General features: G+C 39.7%; 1 protein-coding gene across 1 annotated transcript in view; it reads right to left on the bottom strand.

Moving 5' to 3' along the window:
* Positions 1 to 1,236: 1,236 nt before the first annotated feature.
* Positions 1,237 to 19,894, bottom strand: part of NUP210 (nucleoporin 210) — a 1,597,588-nt gene continuing 1,578,930 nt past the window's right edge. The window contains 1 exon segment of the mRNA XM_053721041.1: positions 1,237 to 2,974. The gene's annotated coding sequence lies outside the window, so the exon portion shown is untranslated.

The following is a 19,894-nucleotide window of genomic DNA, read 5'->3' as shown; positions in this document are numbered from 1 at the left end:
GATCGCGGTAAGAATCGAAGCGTAAAAGGCTATTGAGCCTCACTTGTAATCTAGCCCTATTTTAGTAAATGCTTATTCATCGAACAATCAGTCCCTCTTCTTTTCTAAATTAAGATAGATATTGACCTTTTGGAGAATATATGTCTGGAGATTTCAATCTCAGGTTAGATAGATCAAACAGAATAACCACAATTTTAAAATCTAATTCCAGAAGAATCCTCAGTGATTTTCTTCTAGTTCATAACTTGATTGATAGTTGGCTTTGCCGTGGGCAGAGAGATTATACATTTTCTCAACAGTTCATAACTCCTACTGAAGACTCTATTATATCTTATTGTGTCAACTAATAATGCCCCTTGTACTTTCATCCAACATCATGGATGAAATCTATGGTAAAACTCTCAATGAGGGGATCCCTATGAATTTCAGTATGTGATTATAATTGTATGCATCCTCACTAGTGTAGTTGAAGTTTTTATCTGTCACAATTGCTTTCTATGGACTGTTAATTGTTTTTATATTTATTGTTTTTAAATTTTATATGTATTTCAGTATGTAACTATTACTATGTGTCTTCACTTATGCAACTGAAGGTTTTATTTGTCACAATTATTTTATATGGACATTGAGGTAATAGTTTATTAGCGTGTATTTCAAAATGGTACTATAATTGTATGCATTTACACTAGTGTGGCTAAAGGTTTTGTCCGTATCAACTGTTTTCTGTGGACTTTGAGTTAGTCACTGGGTAAGATAGAAAAAATATCAGACTATGCATATCTCATTTGCATATTACTGTGGCTAACCAAAAGGAAGAATTTTTTATATCTTACCACAAGTTCTTTTACTAACCATAATTTAAATGACTAATTGCATTTGCTGTGGAAATAAATTTAACATTTCAAACAACTGCTGCTTAAATGACCATATAACTAGAAGGCAGATTTGTTATGTAGGCCTCTTGGCTTGGAAGTTCCTTGTAGTCTGAAAGAAATGGTGATTTTTAAAGTAATAGATCCCTTGGAGGAAATTGCCATCTCTTACTTGTCAATCATCAATATCCTCCAAGGGTTCTATTACTTTAAAATCAGCTGCACCATTTCTTAAAAAAGGCAGGAGCTCTTAATAATTGTATTCTTTCCTTTTGTGTTTCCCTAAACTTACAAACTTAAATTTGTGTTCAAATTTGATCAGGCAATTACAATGAGAAATAAAAAGACTACATACTTTATGATATAATAGAGACAGTTATGATACGTTTATTGTACAAAGAAATACTGGTGTAAAGCAAACAGAATTAAAAAGTATAGTAAGGCACAAGGGCATTGGTTGCAAGCTTTAGAATATGAAAAAAATTATGCATACAATAATACATCAGCATATATATTTATATTTTATTCAATATTGTTACATTGAAAACAACTTTTAATTTGGAGCTATTCATGTATTAAAAAACAAACACACACAAAAAAGGGGGGGGGGCAAGGGGCACATCTCCCCTTTTGTGGTGAAAGGGCCACTTCTGCCCACTGCTTCTTTTTTGAGGTGCTTTATCTCTGCCCAAAGTTTGATGGCCACTGCTTCTTATATTGCAGAAAGCAGACTCACATGAGTGCTCAAAAGCAACAGCCGCTGCTTTGTATACTTGATGAATAAGGTATCAGTAGAACTTATGATTTGCTATTAATATTAGGCTATATTATGATATTTAGTTTTCTAATATCTATGAAATTAGGGTTAACGCAAATACAGCATCTAAATAATTATTTATTAATGGCTGGACTTTTTTTCGCAAAGCAAATTCACAGTTAAATAAAAATATTATGGCTCACATTAAAGGCTTCATATATCATAGCATAATGTACCTGAGTTAAACTGAAAGTTTTTATAGACATTAAGCCAAACTTGCACACTGATATTAAACCCATTTTTTCCTTTCAGAATTCAGATAGAAAGTTGCTGACAATTGCATGTTCTAATTTCTCTTTATTCTCTTGCTATCTTTAATTTGAAAAAGCAAGAATGTAAGCTTACGAGCCAGCACCTTAGCTTTGATTCCTGCTTTTTCAAATAAAGATAGCAAGAGAATAAAGAAAAAATGATAATAGGAGTAAATTAGAAAGTTGCCTAAAATGACATGCTCTATCTGAGTCATGAAAGAAAAATTGTTGGTTTAGTATCCCTTTAATACTAGGCATCTCACCGTAGAATAAACATCAGCAACCAGTAATGTAACGTAAATCAATATGACTGCATTTTTTTATCATACAAAATTATTTATAATAACATAAATAAGCCCTTTCCAGATATCACAGTGATTTGATAAGATTTCCCTGAGTGAAGTGTATCAATTTTGTTCTTTGTTAGCATGTTTCACTTTTGTGAAATATTTTAGTCAATGATTTTTAACTGCATTGATTTTTAAACTCATCAATTTTCTTTTAAATTGTGGTCCTTAGTTATATTTATGCAATTAAATATGCAACATATCTCTAAATTATCTTGACAAGAAACAATTGGTATACAAGAAATAAAAAAATAACATGAAAGAACTTAGTAATTGATATTGACTCATGCATGAGTGCATTTCAAGTTTTAAGATAAGTATATTTATTTTTGTATTTATAAATATGCTTACATTTAAAAAATGAAATACACTCATGCATATTTTGATTTTAATTATTATGTCTCTTTAAGCTTAAAAACAAGAACTTAGTTACACATCTAATTAAGAGGGGACAAAGAACATAACAGGACAGAAATAAAGTACAAATACATTCAAGTAAAAATATGTCAAAACACATAAAACTCACAGTAACACATTTCTAAAAAATGATAAGAAAAACTTGTTTAGGTATTAAATCAACATGCTTTAATTGGATGCATTTTCTGGAGTCCATAGCAGCCTAAATTGTGGATTGCTTCTTCTACTTGATTTAGTTTGATTTGTACAAGTAGCTGGGGACTGCAAAACCTGAAAGATAAAAAATAATTAGATTTAAGTCTTCATATTTTGTATTGCAATACACTTTGATAAGTTTCAACAAGGCCACTTTAAACCAAGGACATTGAGAAAAGTGAAATACTGATCAATCTAAGAAAAAAACAATTTATGCTTACCTGATAAATTCATTTAATTAATGGTGGTTAGAGTCTACAATCCTTACTCTTGGGAATTACTCTTCTCTACCACTAGGAGGAGGCAAAGATTCCTAAACTCCAAGAGCTCTTTAAAACCCCATATTTCAGTCAAGCAAGTGAGGTAGGAAAAAGGAGCAGGGAAAAAAGACAAGGGTGGGGGTCTTGTGGACTCACTACCATGAAATAAATTAATTTTTCAGGTAAGCATAATGATGTTTTCTTTCATACAGGTGGTGAAAGTTCACATATAGTAACCATCTTGAAAGTTGGGACTCTTACAAAACAATTTAAAGTTTTCAGATCTAAAATTGGTCTGAAATAATTTTCCTTCTTTGGTAGAATGAATAGATTTGAATAAAAACCCAATCCTTGTTCCTGCTGTGGAACTGGGACAATTACCCCTGAGAGTTCTAGATCTGAAACACATTTCAGAAAGGCTTGAGCTTTTACTGGGTTTTTTGGTACATGGGTTAGAAATAATCTTCCCAAGGGAGGTCTTATTCTGAATCCTATTCGATAACCCTTAGAAATTATATTCTGAATCCATTGATTTTGGACAGAGTCTGTCCAAACTCTTTGAAATAGCTTTAGTCTGCCCCCTACCAGAAGAACATGGAGATTTAGGGGCATGATTTGGTTTCTTATAAGGCTTGGATTTATTCCAATTCGGACATGGTCTCCAATTAGAGCTAAAGGCCTTATCTATCTATCTATCTATCTATCTATCTATCTATCTATCTATCTATTGGGTACTTATAGAGCGCAAACTAATCACCCGTGAGGGTCTCAAGGTGCTAAGGGAAAGGGGATAGGAGAAAGGGGAGAGGGGGGAGGGGCCTTCAGTTAAAGAGCCAGGTTTTGTGGTCCTTTCTGAACTTTGTAAGGGAAGTGGATTGTCTGGGGTGCAGCGGGAGGGTGTTCCATATCTTTGCTGCCATGTGGGAGAAGGATCTTCCACCCGCTGTGGATTTGTTGATGCGAGTGGCTGATCGGAGTTGTCTGGCGGGGGTGTAGAAATGTATGCAGTGGTTGAGGTATTTGGGTCCGATGTTGTGTACGGCCTTGAACGCATAGGTAAGGAGCTTGAAGGTGATTCTCTTGTTGATGGGGAGCCAGTGAAGGTTCCTTAGGTGTTCGGCGATGTGGTATTGGAGAGGGATGTCAAGGATGAGTCTGGCTGAGGCGTTCTGGATATGTTGGAGTCTCTTTTAGAGTTTGATGGTTAGACTACGGTTGCTGTAGTCTAACCGGCTGCTGACAAGGGTGTGGTTGACTGTTTTCTTGGTTTCGGTAGGGATCCACTTGAAGATTTTTAATGGCAGATGGAGAATGTGGAAGCATGTTGAGGTGATGGCATTGATTTGTCGGTCCATGGAGAGTGAGGAGTCCAGGATGAAGCCTAGATTTCGTGCATGGTCGGTTAAGGTTGGAGGGTGACCGAGGGTTGTGGGCCACCAGGAGTCATCCCGTGCAGACTTATTGGGTCCGAGGAGGAGGACTTCGGTTTTGTTTGTGTTCAATTTGACCTTGTTGTCCTTCATCCAGGCAGCGACTATCGTCAGGCCTTTGTGGACGTTCTTTTAGGCGGTGGTGGGATCTCGGGTGAGTGAGATGATTAACTGGGTGTCGTCGGCGTAGGAGACAATGTTGAGGTTGTGGCGTTGGACGATGGCAGCAAGAGGGGCCAAGTAGATGTTGAAGAGGGTGGGGCTCAGCGAAGAGCCTTGCGGTACACCGTAGTTGACTGGTGTTGGTTTGGAGGAGAAAGGCGGGAGTCTGATTTTCTGGGTCCTGCCCATGAGGAAGGAGGTGATTCATTCCAGGGCTTTGCTGCGAATGCCAGCATCGTGTAGGCGGGTGCGGAGGGTGTTGTGGTCGACAGTGTCGAAAGCTGGTGAGAGGTCTAGGAGGATGAGGGTGGTGGTTTCTCCTCAGTCGAGCATGGCGTGGATGTCGTCTGTGGCGGTGAGGAGGGTGGTCTCGGTGCTGTGATTGCTTCTGAAACCGGATTGGGAGTGGTCCAGGGTGTGGTTGGCCTCAATGTGGTCAATAAGTTGCAAGTTGATGGACTTCTCTATGACTTTGGCCGGGAAGGGGAGTAGTAATGGGGCGGTAGTTATTCGGGTCTGTGGGGTCTGCAAATGGTTTCTTCAGCAGGGGTTTCAGTTCTGCATACTTCCAGATATCCGGGAATGGGCCGGTTTTGATGGAGCAGTTGATAGTATGGCGGAGTTCAGGGGCGATGGTGTTGCTTGCTTTGTTGAATATGTGATGGGGGCATGGGTCCGAGGGTGCGCCCAGAGTGGATGGATTTCATGATTCTGAGGGTGTCATCTGTTGTGACGGGGCTCCAGATAGTCCGTGTGTGGTGAGGGGGGGGGGCAAATTTGGGAGGGGCCTTAGGGAAAGGAGTGGTTGTTTGTTCTTTAATCTGACGAAAGGAACTAAAATGATTGGGAGCTTTAAATGTACCCTTAGATTCTTATCTTGGGGCAGAAAAACTCCATTCCCCCAGTGATAGTGGAAATAATAAAATCCAATTGAGAACCAAAAAGATTATTTACCTTGAAAAGAAAGAGATATCAATCTTGTTTAGATACCATGATTTAAGCCATAAAGCTCTTCTAGTAAGAATAGCTAAAGACAAAGATTTGATGTTAAGTTTCACAACATCAAAAGATAGCATCGCAAAAAAAATGATTTGCATGTTAAAGTAAGAGAATAATGTTAAATTTCTGGGTCTAAAGACAACTACTGTGCTAAACTGTCCAACCAAAAACATAATTTATGCTTACCTGATAAATTTATTTCTCTTGTAGTGTATTCAGTCCACGGGTCATCCATTACTTATGGGTTATATTCCCTTCCCAACAGGAAGTTGCAAGAGGATCACCCAAAGCAGAGCTGCTATATAGCTCCTCCCCTCACATGTCATATCCAGTCATTCGACCGAAACAAGACAAGAAAGGAGAAACCATAGGGTGCAGTGGTGACTGGAGTTTTAATTAAAATTTAGATCTGCCTTAAAAAAGACAGGGCGGGCCGTGGACTGAATACACTACAAGAGAAATAAATTTATCAGGTAAGCATGAATTATGTTTTCTCTTGTTAAGTGTATTCAGTCCACGGGTCATCCATTACTTATGGGATACCAATACCAAAGCTAAAGTACACGGATGATGGGAGGGACAAGGCAGGAACTTAAACGGAAGGAACCACTGCCTGTAGAACCTTTCTCCCAAAAACAGCCTCCGAAGAAGCAAAAGTGTCAAATTTGTAAAATTTTGAAAAGGTGTGAAGTGAAGACCAAGTCGCAGCCTTGCAAATCTGTTCAACAGAGGCCTCATTCTTAAAGGCCCAGGTGGAAGCCACAGCTCTAGTGGAATGAGCTGTAATTCTTTCAGGGGGCTGCTGTCCAGCAGTCTCATAGGCTAAACGTATTATGCTACGAAGCCAAAAGGAGAGAGAGGTTGCCGAAGCTTTTTGACCTCTCCTCTGTCCAGAGTAAACGACAAACAGGGAAGAAGTTTGACGAAAATCTTTAGTTGCCTGTAAATAGAACTTCAGGGCACAGACTACGTCCAGATTATGCAAAAGTCGTTCCTTCTTTGAAGAAGGATTAGGACATAATGATGGAACAACAATCTCCTGATTGATATTCCTGTTAGAAACTACCTTAGGTAAAAACCCAGGTTTAGTACGCAGAACTACCTTGTCTGAATGGAAAATCAGATAAGGAGAATCACAATGTAAGGCAGATAACTCAGAGACTCTTCGAGCCAAGGAAATAGCCATCAAAAACAGAACTTTCCAAGATAAAAGCTTTATATCAATGGAATGAAGGGGTTCAAACGGAACACCTTGAAGAACTTTAAGAACCAAGTTTAAGCTCCATGGCGGAGCAACAGTCTTAAACACAGGCTTAATCCTAGCCAACGCCTGACAAAAAGCCTGGATGTCTGGAACTTCTGCCAGACGTTAGTGTAAAAGAATAGACAGAGCAGAAATCTGTCCCTTTAACGAACTAGCAGATAAGCCCTTTTCTAAACCCTCTTGTAGAAAGGACAATATCCTAGGAATCCTAACCTTACTCCATGAGTAACTCTTGGATTCGCACCAATATAAATATTTACGCCATATCTTATGGTAAATTTTTCTGGTAACAGGCTTCCGTGCCTGTATTAAGGTATCAATAGGATCAAGCGTTCAATCTCCATGCAGTCAGCCTCAGAGAAATTAGATTTGGATGGCTGAAAGGACCCTGTATTAGAAGGTCCTGCCTCAAAGGCAGAGACCATGGTGGACAGGACGACATGTCCACTAGGTCTGCATACCAGGTCCTGCGTGGCCATGCAGGCGCTATCAGAATCACCGATGCTCTCTCCTGTTTGATCTTGGCAATCAGTCAAGGCAGCAGCGGAAACGGTGGAAACACATAAGCCATGTTGAAAACCCAAGGGGCTGCTAGAGCATCTATCAGCGCCGCTCCCGGGTCCCTGGACCTGGATCCGTAACGAGGAAGCTTGGCGTTCTGGCGAGACGCCATGAGATCCAGTTCTGGTTTGCCCCAACGATGAACCAGCTGAACGAACACCTCCGGATGAAGTCCCCACTCCCCCGGATGAAAAGTCTGGCGACTTAGAAAGTCCGCCTCCCAGTTCTCCACGCCTGGGATGTAAATCGCTGACAGGTGGCAAGAGTGAGACTCTGCCCAGCGAATTATCCTTGAGACTTCTAACATCGCTAGGGAACTCCTGGTTCCCCCTTGATGGTTGATGTAAGCCACAGTCGTGATGTTGTCCGACTGAAATCTGATGAACCTCAGTGTTGCCAACTGAGGCCAAGCTAGAAGAGCATTGAATATTGCTCTTACCTCCAGAATATTTATTGGGAGGAGTTTCTCCTCCTAAATACACGATCCCTGAGCCTTCAGGGAGTTCCAGACTGCGCCCCAACCTAGAAGGCTGGCATCTGTTGTTACAATCGTCCAATCTGGCCTGCAAAAGGTCATACCCTTGGACAGATGGACCAGAGAAAGCCACCAGAGAAGAGAATCTCTGGTCTCTTGATCCAGATTTAGTAGAGGGGACAAATCTGAGTAATCCCCATTCCACTGACTTAGCATGCATAATTGCAGCGGTCTGAGATGCAGGCGCGCAAATGGCACTATGTCCATTGCCGCTACCATTAAGCCAATTACTTCCATGCACTGAGCCACTGACGGGCGTGGAATGGAATGAAGGACACGGCAAGCATTTAGAAGTTTTGATAACCTGGACTCCGTCAGGTAAATTTTCATCTCTACAGAATCTATAAGAGTCCCTAAGAAGGAGACTCTTGTGAGTGGTAATAGAGAACTCTTTTCCACGTTCACCTTCCACCCATGCGACCTCAGAAATGCCAGAACTATCTCTGTATGAGACTTGGCAATTTGAAAACTTGACGCTTGTATCAGAATGTCGACTAGATACGGAGCCACCGCTATGCCTCGCGGTCTTAGAACCACCAGAAGTGAGCCCAGAACCTTTTTAAAAATTCTCAGGGCCGTAGCTAATCCGAAGGGAAGAGCTACAAACTGGTAATGCCTGTCTAGAAAGACAAATCTTAGGTACCGATAATGATCTTTGTGAATCGGTATGTGAAGGTAGGCATCCTTTAAGTTCACTGTGGTCATGTACTGACCCTCTTGAATCATGGGTAGGATGGTTCGAATAGTTTCCATTTTGAATGATGGAACTCTTAGGAATTTGTTTAAGATCTTTAAGTCCAAGATTGGTCTGAAGGTTCCCTCTTTCTTGGGAACTACAAACAGATTTGAGTAAAATCCTTGCCTTTGTTCCGTCCGCGGAACTGGGTGGATCACCCCCATTACTAGGAGGTCTTGTACACAGCGTAGAAATGCCTCTTTCTTTATTTGGTTTGCTGATAACCTTGAAAGATGAAATCTCCCTTGTGGAGGAGAAGCTTTGAAGTCCAGAAGATATCCCTGAGATATGATCTCCAACGCCCAGGGATCCTGGACATCTCTTGCCCACGCCTGGGCGAAGAGAGAAAGTCTGCCCCTACTAGATCCATTTCCGGATAGGGGGCCATCCCTTCATGCTGTCTTAGGGGCAGTAGTAGGTTTTCTGGCCTGCTTGCCCTTGTTCCAGGACTGGTTAGTTTTCCAGGCCTGTCTGTAACGAGCAACAGTTCCTTCCTGTTTTGGAGCGGAGGAAGTTGATGCTGCTCCTGCCTTGAAGTTTCGAAAGGCACGAAAATTAGACTGTTTGGCCTTTGATTTGGCCCTGTCCTGAGGAAGAGTATGACCCTTACCTCCAGTAATGTCAGCGATAATTTCTTTCAAGCCGGGCCCGAATAAGGTTTGCCCCTTGAAAGGAATATTAAGCAATTTAGATTTAGAAGTCACATCAGCTGACCAGGATTTAAGCCATAGCGCTCTGCGCGCCTGGATGGCGAATCCGGAGTTCTTAGCCGTTAGTTTAGTTAAATGTACAATGGCATCAGAAACAAATGCATTAGCTAGCTTAAGTGCTTTAAGCTTGTCCATAATTTCATCCAATGGAGCTGTGTGAATGGCCTCTTCTAGAGACTCAAACCAGAATGCCGCAGCAGCAGTGACAGGCGCAATGCATGCAAGGGGCTGTAAGATAAAACCTTGTTGAACAAACATTTTCTTAAGGTAACCTTCTAATTTTTTATCCATTGGATCTGAAAAAGCACAACTATCCTCCACCGGGATAGTGGTACGCTTAGCTAAAGTAGAAACTGCTCCCTCCACCTTAGGGACAGTCTGCCATAAGTCCTGTGTAGTGGCGTCTATTGGAAACATTTTTCTAAATATAGGAGGTGGGGAAAAGGGCACACCGGGCCTATCCCACTCCTTGCTAATAATTTCTGTAAGCCTTTTAGGTATAGGAAAAACGTCAGTACACACCGGCACCGCATAGTATCTATCCAGCCTACATAATTTCTCTGGAATTGCAACTGTGTTACAGTCATTCAAAGCCGCTAAAACCTCCCCTAGCAATACACGGAGGTTCTCAAGCTTAAATTTAAAATTAGAGATCTCTGAATCCGGTTTCCCTGGATCAGATCCGTCACCCACAGAATGAAGCTCTCCATCCTCATGTTCTGCAAACTGTGACGCAGTATCGGACATGGCTCTCACAGTACCAGCGCGCTCTGTCCTTATCCCAGAGCAATCGCGCTTGCCTCTTAATTCTGGCAATTTAGATAATACTTCTGTCAGGGTATTATTCATAATAGTAGCCATGTCTTGTAAAGTGATTTGTATGGGCGTCTCTGATGTACTTGGCGCCACAATATCACGCGCCTCCTGAGCGGGAGGCGAAGGTACTGACACATGAGGAGAGTTAGTCGGCATAACTTCCCCCTCGTTGTCTGGTGATAATTCCTTTACAGATAAAGACTGACCTTTATTATTTAAAGTGAAATCAATACATTTAGTACACATATTTCTATGGGGCTCCACACTGGCCTTCAAACATAGTGAACAAACAGATTCATCTGTGTCAGACATAGTAACATAGTAACATAGTAGATAAGGTTGAAAAAAGACTGAAGTCCATCGAGTTCAACCTATACAAATCTAAAATACTTACAAAAAGCTCCAGTTAAGCTTAAATAACCCCATTAAAATGTGACCCATTTAATACTAGCAATCATATCCATGAATTTTGTTTATATACAGAAATTTATCCAGACTATTTTTAAATGTATCTATGGTATTGGCATTCACTACCTCCTTTGGTAATGAGTTCCACAATTTTATTGCTCTTACAGTGAAAAAACGTTTCCGTTGCAGGAGATTAAATCTCCTTTCCTCCAACCTTAAATTATGACCTCTTGTCAGAACCAATTTTCTTGGAATAAAAAGAGCTTCTGCCATCTCTGTATATGGGCCTTGAATATATTTATATAAAGTAATCATGTCACCTCTCAAGCGCCTTTTTTCTAAAGAGAACAGACCCAGTTTGGCTAGCCTCTCCTCATAGGTTAATTTCTCCAATCCCCTTATTAGCTTTGTGGCCCTTCTCTGAACTTTTTCTAGTTCTGCAATATCTTTTTTAGCAATCGGTCCCCAGAACTGCACTCCAAACTCAAGGTGAGGTCTTACCAGGGCTTTATATAATGACAGAATTATGCTTTCCTCCCTTGAATCAATGCCTCTTTTAATACATGCTAGTATCTTATTAGCCTTTGAAGCCGCTGCCCTGCATTGTGCACTCATCTTTAGCTTGTTATCTATTACTACTCCCAAATCCCTTTCCTCCTGTGTTTGGCTAAGTCTTGTCCCATTTAAAAAATACATAGCCTGCTTATTTTTACTTCCAAAATGTAGAACCTTACATTTTTCCGTATTAAATCTCATTTTCCATTCACTTGCCCATAGTTCTAATTTTAGCAAATCCCTTTGCAAAGAGAGTTCATCCTGCTCTGACCTAATGACCTTACTTAACTTAGTATCATCTGCAAAAATAGAGATGTCGCTATTTAATCCTTGCTCCAAGTCATTTATAAAAATATTAAAAATAACAGGGCCCAGTACTGATCCCTGGGGGACGCCACTGATTACCTTTGTCCAATCTGAGTATGATCCATTTACTGCTACTCGTTGCTCCCTATCTTATATCCAGTTATTTATCCATGAGCTAACATTTTCAGCTATTCCCAGTCCCTTAATTTTGTGCATTAATCTCTCATGTGGCACTGTATCAAATGCCTTTGCAAAATCTAAGTATATCACATCAACTGATTCCCCTTTATCTATATTTTTACTTACTTCCTCGTAGAATCTAATTAGATTAGTTTGACATGATCTATTTCTCCTAAAGCCATGCTGATTAGAACTCATAATCTTGTTTACACGAATATGCTCATCAATATAATCCCTTATAATCCCTTCAAATATCTTCCCCACTATTGATGTCAGACTAACTGGTCTATAGCTTCCTGGATCATCCCTGCTTCCCTTTTTGAAGAGTGGCACCACATCAGCTTTACGCCAATCCTGGGGTACCATGCCTGAGGATAATGAGTCTTGAAAAATTAAGAGTAAAGGTTTGTCTATAACAGTGCTAAGTTCCCTTAACACCCTTGGGTGTATTCCATCTGGGCCTGGAGTTTTATTTACCTTAATATTTTTTAGTTTTTTCCTGATATCCTCTAAACAAAACCCAGTTAGTGGTATGGACTGGCATGTTCTATTCTGTTCCAAAGTATCATTCAATGGTTCCTCTCTTGTGTATACTGAAGAAAAAAACTGGTTTAGTACCTCAGCCTTCTCCCTGTCATTATTTATCATGCTACCCTCCACACATTTTAATGTACCTATATTATCCTTCTTAGATTTTTTGCTATTTATGTACTTAAAGAACCTTTTAGGGTTAGACTTAGAATCCTTGGCAATTAATTTTTCATATTCAATTTTGGCTAATTTGATTGTTTTTTTGCATGCTTTGTTACATTCCTTATAAATATTGTATGCTGAGTCTGTACTATTTTCTGTTTAAACAGACTAGCAATGAGACTAGCAAGCTTGGAAAACACTTTAAAATAAATTCACAAGCAATATAGAAAACGCTACTGCGCCTTTAAGAAGCACAAAAAACTGTCACAGTTGAAATAACAATGAACCAAATCAGTTATAGCAACCAAATTTTCACAGTAAATGTATTAAGTTAGCAGAGCATTGCACCCACTTGCAAATGGATGATTAACCCCTTAATACCCAAAACGGATAATCAATAGAGAAAAAAACGTTTTTTAACACAGTCAAACACACTGTCACAGGTCTGCTGTGACTGATTACCTCCCTTAAAAATGACTTTTGAAGTCCCTTGAGCTCTCTAGAGACGTCCTGGGTCATGCAGGAAGAAGCAGGAAGACTGAGACTGAATTTTTTACTGCGCAAAAAAGCGCTAAAATAGGCCCCTCCCACTCATTATTACAACAGTGGGAGCCTCAGTTAACTGTTTCTATGCAGAAATATAAGTCAGCCATGTGGAAAAATTCATGCCCCAATAAGTTTTATCACCAATGTACCTCACAAAAACGATTAAACATGCCAGCAAACGTTTTAAACATCCTTTTTTAAAGAGTATGTATCTCTATTGATAAGCCTGATACCAGTCCTTCTACTGCATTTTAAGGCTTATTACATTACTTCAGTATTAGTAGCATTTTCTTAGTCAAATTCCATTCCTTAGAAAATTACTTTACTGCATATACAATAATCAGCCTGATACCAGTCGCTTACACTGCATTTAAGGCTGTACTTACATTACATCGGTATCCGCAGTATTTTCTTAGTCAATTCCATTCCTTAGAAAAATATTTTACTGCACATACCTTATTTGCAGGAGACCCCGCACACTATTCCCTTTCTGAAGTTACCCCACTCCTCAGAATGTGCGAGAACAGCCAGTGGATCTTAGTTACTTCTGCTAAGATCATAGAAAACGCAGGCAGATTCTTCTTCCAAATACTGCCTGAGAAAAAAACAGCACACTCCGGTGCCATTTAAAAATAACAAACTTTTGATTGAAGAAATAATTAAGTATAAAATACCACACTCCTCTCACGACCTCCATCTATGTTGAGGGTTGCAAGAGAATGACTGGGTATGACATGTGAGGGGAGGAGCTATATAGCAGCTCTGCTTTGGGTGATCCTCTTGCAACTTCCTGTTGGGAAGGGAATATATCCCATAAGTAATGGATGACCCGTGGACTGAATACACTTAACAAGAGAAATATAGAGGCAGCAGCAACATCAGCGATAGATATAACTGGTCTAAGATATAACTGGTCTAGATAAGATTCACGTTTTCTATCTAAAGGGTTTAAAAAGAAGTGCTGTCTTCTATAGAAATGGTAGAACTTTTGGCAAGAGTGAAACTTTTAGGGACTGTTTCCCAAAAGTTCCAAATTAGCAATAGATAAAGGATACAATTTTTAAAACCTAGAAGAAGGATTAAAAGTACCAGGCTTAGACCATTCTTTAGCAATGAGATTTGATATAGCGTCTGGGATAGGAAATACTTTAGGAATAATAACAGTAGTCTTAAATGCAGATTTTAATTTATTACTAGGTCTATCATCAGGAGTTTTAGGCTCCTCAATCCCTAAAGTAAATAATACTTCCTTAAAAAGAGGACAAATATATTCAATTTTAAATGATTACTAGGTCTATCATTAGGAGTTTTAGGCTCCTCAATCCCTAAAGTAAATAATACTGCCTTAAAAAGAGGACACATATATTCAGATTTTAAATGATTACTAAGTCTATCATCAGGAGTTTTAGGCTCCTCAATCCCTAAAGTAAATAATATTTTCTTAAAAAGAGGACAAATATATTCAATTTTAAACAAAAGAGATTTGTCAACCTCTGTCTCTGATGTAAGATCTTCCAAATCAGAGGAACCCCAATCAGTAGAAGATACGTCAGTATGCTGGCGGTCAGTACAAATTCACTAGATTTAAGAATATAATGCAAAATCCTTTAACATTTTTTTGAAGGCGGAATAGCAGACATAGCCTTCTCTATGGCTGTAAACATAAAATCTTTCATTGCTGCAGAAATGCCCTCTGCATTAAACTGGAAATTATTAACAATGATAGCATTTATACTCATAAAAATATTGTCAGAATGTAACAAAACAATAGCCACATAATTGAGCTGAAGAAATCATATCAGCCTTTAACAAGAAACACACATCTTTTTTGTAGAAATATGTTCAGGCAGCTTAGTTTCTATGTAAGGAGCACTAAAAAACTGATTTAAGGCATATATAAATATATATATATATATATATATATATATATATATATATATAAACAATATATATACTATATATATATATATATATATATATATTATTTATTTATTTATTTATAAAATATTTTACCAGGAAGGATACATTGAGATTTCTCTCGTTTTCAAGTACGTCCTGGGATCACAAAACATTGCATTGATACAATAGGGTACAATAAAATACAAAAACAATAATAATAATACACAATATATGCAAACATTTAACAGAGAAGGTACGAAATATTTAATCAACCATGACAGGAGCATTCTGTTTTGAGATATGTAGAGAGGGATCTCTTAAAGGATTTTAGGCTTGGGGAAGTTTTTAAAGTGTGAGGGAGGTCATTCCATAATTGTGGCGCTCTGTAGGAAATGGAGGATCAAGCTGCTTTCTTTTTGTATTGAGGCAAGCTAAATAATGTGCTGTTATTGGATCTGAGGTTATAGGAGGTGGGAATAGCAGGGGAGAGCATTCTGCTCAGGTAGGGTGGGAGCTTCCCAGAAAGGCTCTTAAAGACAAGGCAAGAAAGATGGAGGGTGCATCTGGATTCCAGCGACAGCCAGTTTAGTTCTTTTAGCATGTCACAATGGTGGGTCCTGTAGTTACATTGTAGCACAAAGCGGCAGAACGAGTTATTTAGTTTATTAAGGTGAGTTTGCGAAGCAGGTGCATATACTATGTCCCCATAATCCAAGATAGGCATCAGCATTTGCTGTACAATCTTTTCCTTTAATGTAGGGCTGAGGCAAGATTTGTTTCTGTACAGGGCACCTAGTTTTGGATAAAGTTTAGAGGCAAGTTTTTCTATGTGGAGTCCAAAAGATAGATTGGGGTCTAACAACATACCTAAGTATTTAAAAGAATGGACTGCGGTCAGCGTGCAATTGGATTTTGTTTTGATGCGAAGATGGGAATTTTGTAATTTTTGTATTTTAGGTCCCGTTCCAAAGATCATTGTGACCGTTTTGTCAGTGTTTAGGAAGAGTTTGTTTTTCGAGATCCACTTCTCTACTTCTGTGAACTGGTCTTGGAGCACTGCTTCAAGCTGCAGCAGATCATATTTGTTTGCATAGATTACCGTGTCATCTGCGTACATCTGTACAGTTGAGGATTTGCAGACATTAGGCAAATCATTTATAAATAATGTGAATAGTAGGGGGCCGAGAATGGAACCTTGGGGAACACCACACGTGACTGGGAGAGGGAGGGAGTCACTGTTAGAGACAGAGACATATTGTGATCGATCCGATACATATGATTTAAACCAGGTTAACGGGCGATCAGCAATACCAGAGTTTTTTAGTTTGAGAAGTAGTAGGTCATGGTCCACTGTGTCAAAAGCCTTTGCAAAATCAAGGAAAATAGCTCCAGTTAGGTCTACTTGTTCCATGCCAGTTTGGATGTCGTTGCAAACTTTTAGGAGGGCAGTTGTAGTGGAGTGATTTGGTCTAAAACCTGATTGATCAGGGGTCAGATAGTTAGAAAGTTGATAATACTCGCATAATTGCGTATGGACGCATTTTTCTAAGATTTTTGACAATACAGGGAGCAATGATATAGGACGATAGTTAGAAACCAAGGTTAACTCCCCACTTTTATGAATAGGCACTACTCTTGCAGTTTTCCAGAGTTTGGGTATGTATCCAGACACCAAGGATTCATTAATTAGGGTTGCGACAGGCTTAGCAATTGCCGGCGCACTGAGCTTCAACAGCATTGCTGGGATTTGATCAGGTCCTGACTGGTTTTTCATTTTTAGATTATCGAGGTGTTTCTTAATGACATTGAAGGGTACAGGTCTAAAATTGAACTTTTCTATATTGGGTCTTTGCTGTTTTAGTGTGGCCTGATCCACATTTGTAGCTTCAGGATGTGTGCCATTTATTAGTTTGTCAATCAGGGTGGTGGAGCATCCTACAAAATAATTGTTAAAGGCATTTGCTACTTCTAAGGGGAGTTGCAGGTTTTGGTTATCCACATTGACAGTGGAGGGTTGGGGGTGGATTGGTGGATTTTGTAGGTTATTTATGAGTTTCCAAAACTTTCTAGGGTTACATATATTATTGTTCAGATTTTCACAGAAATATTGCGCCTTAGCCAATTTTGTTTGTTTAGTACATATATTTCGCCATTGTCTATATACACAGTGATCATTCATACAGCCAGTATGCTTGAACTTTGACCACAATGAGTCTCGAAATTGGTACATTTGAATGAGGTCAGCTGTGATCCAATTTAAGTGTGCTCCTTTTACTCTCACCTTACGCAGTGGTGCATGTAAATTCCAAACGTGTAGGAGTTCAGACTGAAAGAATTCAACTGCAGAGTCTAGATCTGGGATTAGGTTTAATCTGTGCCAGGGGAGGTTCTTGATGTCATTTAGAAATGATTGAAGATTAAATTTTTTGAAGGACCTGGTGATTTTAACCTTGGGAGAGGATTTAGTAGCCTTTATTTTGCGCACACAGTACACTAAAGCAGTGGTCACTGAAATTGTTAGGGAGAACACCTGCCTCCTGGATTCGGTCGGGAGAAGTGGAGAGAATCCAGTCGAGCAGGGTATGATTATGGCTTTTGATGTTTATGCGAGTTGGGGAGGAGATTAATTGCGTTAACTGCAAAGATTTAAACAGCGAGCGACAACTGTTATTTTTTGGATTCAGCCAATCGATGTTAAAATCTCCAAAAACCATAATTTCACTTTTTGGGTTTTGAGTTATGGATTCACTAAGGAGCTGTGCTATGTCCGAAATGGAATGCACAGGGGAGCTTGGTGGGCGGTAGATTCCTGCAACAATGATTGATTTACTGCACGGGATCTCAATTTTGCCAGAAAGGAAATCAAAGGTGGCAGAAAGGAAATCAAAAGTGCCTAATTCATAGCTGTCTTTGTTAAAAAAAAAAAGATACATTTTCATACTTACCTTTAAGACACCCATCCACATATAGCAGACAGCCAAAACAGTACTGAAACATATCAAGAGAGGTAATGGGGTATATTGTCGATCTATAAAGGGAGGCAGCAGATGAATCCCTACAACCGATTTACAGAGAGCCTTATGAAAAGCTTTCCCATAGGTGAAAACATGGTATCATGTTTGATGGTGAAGCATGGTATCATATTTGGTGGTGAAGCATGATGTGCTTGATTTCTTCAGTGAAAGATGCTTCTACGCATATTCTCCCTTCAAATTCCTCATACAAACACTGCACTTAGAGAGGAACTGGGCTTCAATATGCGTAGAAGCATCTTTCACTGAAGAAATCAAGCACATCATGCTTCACCACCAAAGTTTTTAAAACTGCCCCCTCCTGGTAGGAATGTATATCCCATCAGTATCTAGCTCGTGGACTCTCGCCACCTATATGAAATATATATATATATATATATATATATATATATATATATATATATAAAACCAGTGCTGGTATCCTTATTGCCATAACTAGTAGATCAATCACACATTTAAGTTAAAACCCTCTCTGAAGATATTTACAAATCTAGCATTAGATCAAGATATATAGCACACATATGTCAGATGTAGATAATAAAATACTGGGTGTATTAAAACATTCAAGAATCATACAATGTAAAAAGTAAGGCTCCACAGCGTTAAACTTTACTCTCTGCTAAACCTATTTAAAACTTGATAGTTTGTGGCAATATAAATACATAGATAAAATAGGTGCTCCAAAAGTTCGGCTCCCCAGTGTGTTATTGGATACGTTTCACTGAGAGCCCATGAAGGAGTTTCCATTAGGCGAAAACATTGTATCATAAATTGGGTCTTGTTTGTCACAGAACACCACAGGAGCCGCAGACATCCACAGAAACTGCATCAATATAAACACATCCCTCTGACAAGCACTGTACTCTGAGGGGAACTGGACTTCAATATGCTCTGAAGTACCTTTCACTGAAGAAATCAAGCACCATGTTATGCTTCAACCACCTCCAACGGAGGCAAAGTAAAAACTAGGGTATGAGTGAGGTGAGAGGGGTTTTATAGGCTTTTTGGGGTTTGGGAAACTTTGGTTAGAATGTATATCCCATATGTAACAGGTCATGGACTCTGGCCACCTATATGAAAGAAAGGAGATTTTGCACACCAAAACCCGATGCACGCATAACCGTGCAAACGCGTGTAAACCGACGCATGGGTAAACTATAGAAAGACTGAAAGGAACGTGCTCTAACCCAAAATGAGGTAAACAACCCGACGAGCGCAATCCCAACATGCGTAAACCCAAGGCCGAAGTGCCAAAAAAGGAGAGTCCACGACAATATTCATTACCTGTGGCCACCAGGAAGAGGAGGCAAAGACACCCCAAGCAAAGGCTATACATACCTCTCCCACTTCGACTACCCTCCAGTAGTTCAGCCAAGGATAAGAAAAAGTGAAGAGAGATGCAAGGGGTACAGAGGTTCAAAGAAAAACAACTGCCGCCAAGCTATGGAATTCACAAATGTTCGGGAGGGAGAAATAAGGGAGGCATTCCGAAGACCCAGGCACAACAACTTGTAGAACCCTTCTCCCAAAAGATGCTTCTGCCGAAGCAAAAACATCAAACTTAGAGAATTTTGTGAAGATGTGTAAAGAAGACCACGTTGCAGCCTTACAGTAGTGACGTGCTGTCATAGGAGGCAGGGGAGGCAAGTTACCAATATTAGCCATCTCCATCAAGATTCCATATTGTGCAAAGGAGAGGCTGTGAGCCGTTCCGCTGCCCCTCCTTTGCAGAATATGGATGTGTTAGAGGAGCATTGCAAAAGACTGCCACCCAGTGGTGCTTAATCGCGCAGGACATACAGCTCAATAGAGGCTATGTCTATTGATAGCCTCTGCGAGAGCCCAGCCAATCAGCGCCCGGCTCTCTCTTTCAGCATGATCATAGTAGGCGGGAAGAGAGAGT

Source organism: Bombina bombina, chromosome 7 (genome assembly GCF_027579735.1).
Source record: "Bombina bombina isolate aBomBom1 chromosome 7, aBomBom1.pri, whole genome shotgun sequence".
NCBI classification, from domain to species: Eukaryota; Metazoa; Chordata; class Amphibia; order Anura; family Bombinatoridae; genus Bombina; species Bombina bombina.
This window is presented reverse-complemented; position numbering and strand designations above follow the sequence as displayed.